Source organism: Podarcis cretensis, assembly GCF_951804945.1.
Source record: "Podarcis cretensis genome assembly, chromosome: 1".
Taxonomy (NCBI): domain Eukaryota; kingdom Metazoa; phylum Chordata; class Lepidosauria; order Squamata; family Lacertidae; genus Podarcis; species Podarcis cretensis.
In genome coordinates this window covers 84,558,616-84,565,604 of record NC_137170.1, presented here as the reverse complement: position 1 = coordinate 84,565,604, position 6,989 = coordinate 84,558,616, and positions in this window count along the sequence as shown.

Below are 6,989 nucleotides of genomic sequence, written 5' to 3'. Positions count from 1 at the left end.
CTTCAAAAGCCAAAGGACTAGGGGGCACAGGCACATGACAGGACAAATCAGTAATAGGATTTATTGTATAGTTGTATTTCTTGCTTGAAGTCTTGTTTTAGCACTGCTTTTCTTGCTGTTTCTAATGTGATGGGCCCCCTGCAGACTGGAAGATGCTTTTTTGCATTGTTGTTATTATTACTGTATTATTAATTGAATTTATAGACTCCCCCAGTGTGTTTTTTCCTTAAAAAATGTTTAGGGGTGCTCTCATTTTCCTACTCATATTGAAATACTGCCCCTCAGTGAGGCCAAACTTAGATTCACAAAACATTTAGGGGTATGTGTACCCCTGCCTACCCCCAGAAAAAAGCACTAGACTGCCCTATACCCTGAGGTATAGGTCTTATATATTGAACTAATGGTGCATTTACAATGGACTGTTGACATGTCATTCTACTTTGTTAGCTGCTCTTCAATACTTCCCCAATCTTACCCTCATTATTGTCACCCAGAGGGCGGCACTTTTGCGCTATATATGAGAACATATACAAAAGTGGGACAAATACACGCATCTGCTGGAAACATCTGTGGCATGAAAAATTACAGGATTATCACAGGAAGCTACTGGACTTATACTAGTTGGAAAGGAAACAGTATGTATGCCCCAAAGCGCTTGCAAGTGCAAACAGTATTGGAAGTGGCACTGTGTATAACCGGCCCATTAACATCATGAGCATCCATAAGCATGAATGCACAATAAAAAGAGACATCTGGAGGGTCCCCAGTTGCAAACTATGATAGGATCCTGTTGGATGAAGGGTTGTGTAAAAATACAATCAATCAATATGTAAAAGACCTTTCAGAAACTTCAGCTAACTCATAATTCAGCGACTAGACTACTGACTGATGGACATAGCTGTCAAGTGTCCCTTATTTGAAGGGAAAGTCCCTTATTCCAGCGCCATGTCCCGCTGCTGTCCCTTATTGATGGATGTCCCTTAAATGATGTCCCTCAAATTTCAAAGGAAGCAGCTCCTCTCCCTCCCTCCCTGCCGGCCAGGGAGGAGGGAGGCTCCAACTGTGTTGCTTGGCTGTGTTGCTCACCCAATAAGAAGTCTAAGAACGACTGGGGGGAGTGGAGCTTGCATGCCTTGTGTGTGGCTAGCTAATGCAAGCTGAGGGGGGTTTTCTGAAACAACTTCACTGGGTTCCTGTGCATTTTCTTTAAAAAAACAACAACAACTTTATTTCAATAAATCAGTCAATCGTCTTATTTGTGTGCCGCCTTTCCAAAGTTATGGTTTTAAGGTGGCTTGCAACATATTAAAAATCTACAAAAGTAGCCATAAACAATACGCAAAACATCAAAAGGTACACAACCAAACGGAACAATTTCCACATAAATCGTAAGATCCAAAATAAAGATACAAAGAATTAGCATCAACGACACCCATAAGGGCCCCCCAACAAAAGCCCCTAAACAATACCCCAGTCCAAGATTCTGTTCAGCAGCCTCAGCTTCTGTTGCTGGAGTCAACCAGGGCCCTACCCTCCCAGGCCAGGTGGGAAAAGGCCTGCAAGGCAGTGAGCAGGTCTTCCAGGACTCAAAGCCAAGAAGTTACCAAATCAGCAAGAACAGTTAAATATCATTGTCAGGCTCCCCAAAACACAATGGCAGTAACCCTTCCTTGAAAGTAAGGAAGATATCTTTGTTCAGGCTCATAGTAATAGGGACAGATTCAACAGCAAGCACAAGGGGCAGAAGTCCAAATTTCAAGGTACACGAGCAAGACTTTGGAAGGAGATAATTAAGACAAATTCATGGGGAATAAAGCTATTGGTGGTGCTGTTCTTGATAGATGTGTGCTACCTTCAGTATCATAGGTAGTATTCCTCTGAATATCAGTCACAGGGCACACAAGTGAGCAGGATGCTGTTGATATTCTGCTTTTGGGCTTCCCACAAGCACCTGGATGATCACTCTGAGAAGAGGATGCTGAACTAGATGGGCCTTGGGTCAAATCTAGTAGGCCTCTTCTATTGCACCCTTGATGCTGGTCTGGCTCTTACGTTCATATGAAAGTTGTAAGTAAGCTAGTCTAGTTAGGTAAAGGTAAAGGGACCCCTGACCATTTGATCCAGTCGTGACCGACTCTGGGGTTGCAGCGCTCATCTCTCTTTATTGGCCAAGGGAGTCGGTCTACAGCTTAGTTTATTATAAAACTTAACATGTAGCAACCATGCACACAAAAGCTTTCACTTTTCAGACAATTGTGAAAACTTAACTGCTGGCCAAAGGTAAATAAACAGTAAACACTAAAGCACAAGTGAAAAAGTTACTTGTGGAAAGGTCTACGCACGAGGGGCGGGGGGGGGGACACCAGTATAAAGGAAGGGCTATCTTAGGAGGAAGAGATTTCTTAAAATTTCAAAATGCAAATTAGATCTTCTGAGATGTGCAACAGCTGTGGGCATGATGCTGTGAGCCAGACGTCTGCGGAGATGTTGTATAAGAGATGACAGGCAAGGTGAATAAGCTAAAAATCTGAGAGATGCCCCCAGGAGGCAGAGGAAATGGTGGATTCATAAATCAAAAGTTACAGATGTGGAGATGTGAAATGACGACTGTAAGTTATTGGTGCTCCAGTAACTTTATATCACTTTATGGGATGGAGCAATACTGGGAAACACAAAAGAAGCGCTGAATTCCTCTGGGAAGTTCTTAAAGAAAGGGTGTGACTGACTAGCATCCAATTACTGAGAGTAATTGATGGCACCACATTTCTTCCAGTATAAAACATCCTTTGGGCATTTCTTCCAAAGTCTCCAGGTTATTTCAAAATGTTCACATTTGTGTGAACAGTTAAAGTCTCCTGTGCACAATTGCAACATTCTGAAGCTCTTGCAAAGGTGTGCTGAAGAGGACTAGAGCATGCATCATCAAACACTGGCTGGATCCAGGGATTAGAAGGGTATCAGCATACAGCCTAATACCCCAAACTCATTCATATTCATATATATATATATATATATATATGCTTAGTGCTAAAGACTGATTTAAAAATAGAGTGATTACCGGGTAAATGGAATCCACCCCAAAGGTTACAGTAAGTGTTTGCCGAGTTGTGATAGGTCCAATAGCTGCTGCCCACATGAAAAGCCCACCTTTTATACAGATGGAGAAGTATTGAGTGCTAAGAGCATCTACACCTGTGGAGACTAGATTGTTCTTCAGTTCTTTGCGGGGGAGGGGGGGAGAGATTGAACTTCCTGTGTCCTGAGGGCTGCTCCAGATGATGTATTTATTCAAACTTTTGTCATGATTTGCACATGTTAGATTATATCCAGTCTTTATTAAGCATTTGTTTTCTTTGCAGAGAAATTATACAACCACAAACATTCATCCTGATTTGCTTGTGGGGCATATATACAGTATGTATTCCTTGTTAGTCATTCATTTCACATTTTCCAGTGTATTTGCCCCTTTCCAAACCACAAAAGTCTGTTTCTTATGAAATCTGAATTTGTTGCACTTGAGTTTAATCCAATTTAATTACGCAAATCTAAATTTCCAGGTATATGCTTAAATCCTTCCCTCAAAATAGGAGAAAGACAGAAAAATCACATGGGAAAATGCAGCATGACAACGACTGGATGATAGCTTCATCTGTGTGGATGCCCCGTAAAAAAACGAGTGAATGAAGTGGTGGCAATTCCACACAAAACACACTGGAGGCTTCTATTGTGGGGCCAATGCTCTTCCTGCATGCAGCATCCATACAATGTTTTCGGTATCAAACTGCCTGCCTGTATTCCATATCCCCACAACCCATTTAATAAAGATTTACTATTTCTAGGAAAATTCCAGTAAGTTAAAGCAAAACAAAGCCTGTTGTCAATTATCCATTTGCAATATCTCAATGATCCATTTTCAAATAAAGCTCCTGTCTGGAAACACCCCTAATGTTGGAACACTCGACCCTTTATCTCAGCCCCTATCTAAACAAAGAAAGTGAATTCTTATAGGGAAGTCTTAGTTTCCCATCTCTCCTTCCATCAATTACCTTCTACTTTGTTGTATGTTTGTATTTGTACAACAATGGGATAGGATTGTTCCTATACTGACAACCTACAGAGTATAGACTTCACAATCCTTGTCTATCGCTGGGAGACCACAAAGGGATGCGTGGAGCTGGTCAATGGCCATCTTCAGACTTCTGTGTCAGTTAACTGTGAACAACAGCCAAGATTGGTAAGCACAAAATGTTTGGCAACATTGTCTAAACTCCCCCCCCCCGGCAATGTTTAAGACAAATCTGAGGAATTTTCAATTTAGTTAACCTTAACAACATGCCAAAAATGCACTGCACTCTCATTTATTGGGTTATTGTTTTGATTTTATATATTGTGATCTTTTCTGTGAACCGCCCTGAGGCCTCCGGGTATAGGGCGTTATATAAATTCTAATAATAATAATAATAATAATAATAATAATAATAATCTGTAGCTTTTTAAGTATTGAATGTCTTCTCTGATCTTGATGCTGATTTCGAGTATCTCAACCTGTCTTGAAAAGTTCCTAACTTTTTAAAATTCAGTTTTTATTGCTGTTCTTTATGCAACACACCCTGCTCACTTTTCTTTATTTCTACCTGCGGACCTTTCCTATGCAAGCCGTGTGCGATGATAGCCTCCAGTACAAATAACTGTGTTAAAAGTCCCATAATCTCCTGCTATTTCATGGTTCTGTGAGGAGCCTTCCCTGAATCCCAGTGGAAGCTTTCCTGTGTTTCCTTCTCTAACGGGAAATGATGTAAAAAGCATTGCTTGGGGCTGCTCTTACCGTAATCAAACAGGATTGTGCGTGAGAAATTCTGCTTGTACGTATTTGCCTGTGGGAGGTATTTGTGGGAAATCTAATGTTTGGTTTTCCCAGCATCTGCAAGCAGGAAATTATTTTCCCTCAAAGCACTATAGTGATATTCTGAGGGTGTCCAGAAGCCTCTTCTATACCCTTGTAATGTTGAATATATGTCAGCAAGTTTTATCATTGGTCTTCCCATTCTTCATCATTTTGACCATTTGAGTCAAATGCTGCGGGTTGGAGTAGAAGACCCTTGGGTCCCTTCCAACTCTAAGATTCTATTATTCTAACCCCCTGCGATGCAGGAATTTCAACTAAAACATCCATGACAGATGGCCATCCAACCTCTGATTAAAAACCTCCAAGGAAGGAGAGTCCACCACCTCCTGAGGGACGAACAGCTCTTACCACCAGAAAGTTCTTCCTGATATTTAGTTGGAATCTCCTTGCTTGTAACTTGAAGCTGTTGATCCAGGACCTACCCTCCTGAGCAGGAGAAAACAAGCTTGCTCCATCACTCATGTAACAGCCCTTTAGATATCTCAAGATGGCTGTCATCTCTCCTCTCAGTGTCCTCTTTTCCAGGCTACACATGCCAAATTCCCTCAACTGTATCTCATAAGGCTTGCTTTCCAGACCCTTGATCATCTTGACAGGAGCTATTGGGAGTCAGCACAAAAGACCTGGGGCTTTGGCAATCACTCGTAGCCGAGTAAGATTGTCTTCCATAAACACAGTTTTAAAAGTGAGTCTGTAAGTGGCTGTAGAGGCCAATTCTGGATCCACAAGTCTAACCACAGTGGGGGACATAGGTTTCCAGGTGGGAGTTGATCATGGTGAGGGTTTGCCCAGCGTGCCTTCCTCTTAGCATGTTTCTCCCTTTTGTCCTGAGTTTGAGCGTCTTCAAAACCTTTGAAGCGTCTTCAAAACCTTTGACACCTTTGGTCAAGGCTGTTCTCCAATTGGAGTGCTCGCAGGCCAATGTTTCCCAGTTGCCAGTGTTCATACTACATTTTTTTAGATTTGCCACCCAAATCATTCTTTAACAGTGCCCATGACTGGCTGGCATAACTTCCTGTTATAAAAGACGCGGGTTGTCGCCTTTGACTGGACTTAACCGTCCAGGGGTCCTTTACATTTACCATATCCATAAATAAAAACAATGGATGTACAAACCGACATACTTCAATGAAAAAAATAATGACGATGCTTTGGGAAAATATGCAAATAAATGTAGAAAATAGGTACTTATTCAGAAAAGCTGAACAGTCTTTGTCTCACAGATGTGCAGGGTGTAAGTGAATACAAAATGTCCCAATCGTTATGTCGAGAGTATTGCCTTTCTTAGGAAATGCCCTACTAATGGAGATACACAAGATGTCAACACAGGCTGTGAGGACTTTCTCACCCGTGTTCTGTCTGCAACTTGTTTCCTCTGCATTCCTTTAATTTGTGGTCACTTGGGGTGAAGGATTTGATAAAAGTGCCTAAGGGCAAAACTATGCATTGTGGGGAGTTCCCTGGTTCTCTTAAGAGACGATGTGTGTTCTTGGATACCAGGGGTGACTCACCGGTAGCCTTCCAGTTGTTGCTGGAGGACAGGACTAACCATCCCAGCTACCTTTCTGAAAGTTGCTTCCACCCATGTGTTCTCAAAGCTTCAGGGGAAAGGATGTGGGGGAAATTTTTCCTCCACAGGTGTGAATGTAGCTTTGAAACCGGGCCATTGTCAGAACAAAACTGACATGTCTATTGGCACTAGCACCATCTGCTGGGTTGTCACCATCCAGGGAAGGCAGAACGACAGCACAAAAACGCCCCCAAAAGTGCACATAAGCTGCATCCCAGCGCTGAGAGCAGTTGCAGCCCAGGGCATTTTGCTGCGGATGCAGAGCCAAAATGAAGTATGCAAAGGCCAACATTTTCACGACCCTTTTCAGACAGTAGCTCCTGCTTTCACCACACCCCACCCACCTTCTTGGTACCAGGAGTCAAGGGAAGAGTGGGTTCCTGCTTCCTCATCCCCATCTCATGTAAACTAGGCAAGACGCCCCATTTCACTGCTTCTGTGTGTCTCCACCCCCGTCATTGGAGCCAACTCCTAGGAACCAAAGTCCCTTCGCCCCCCCCCCATAAAATATTT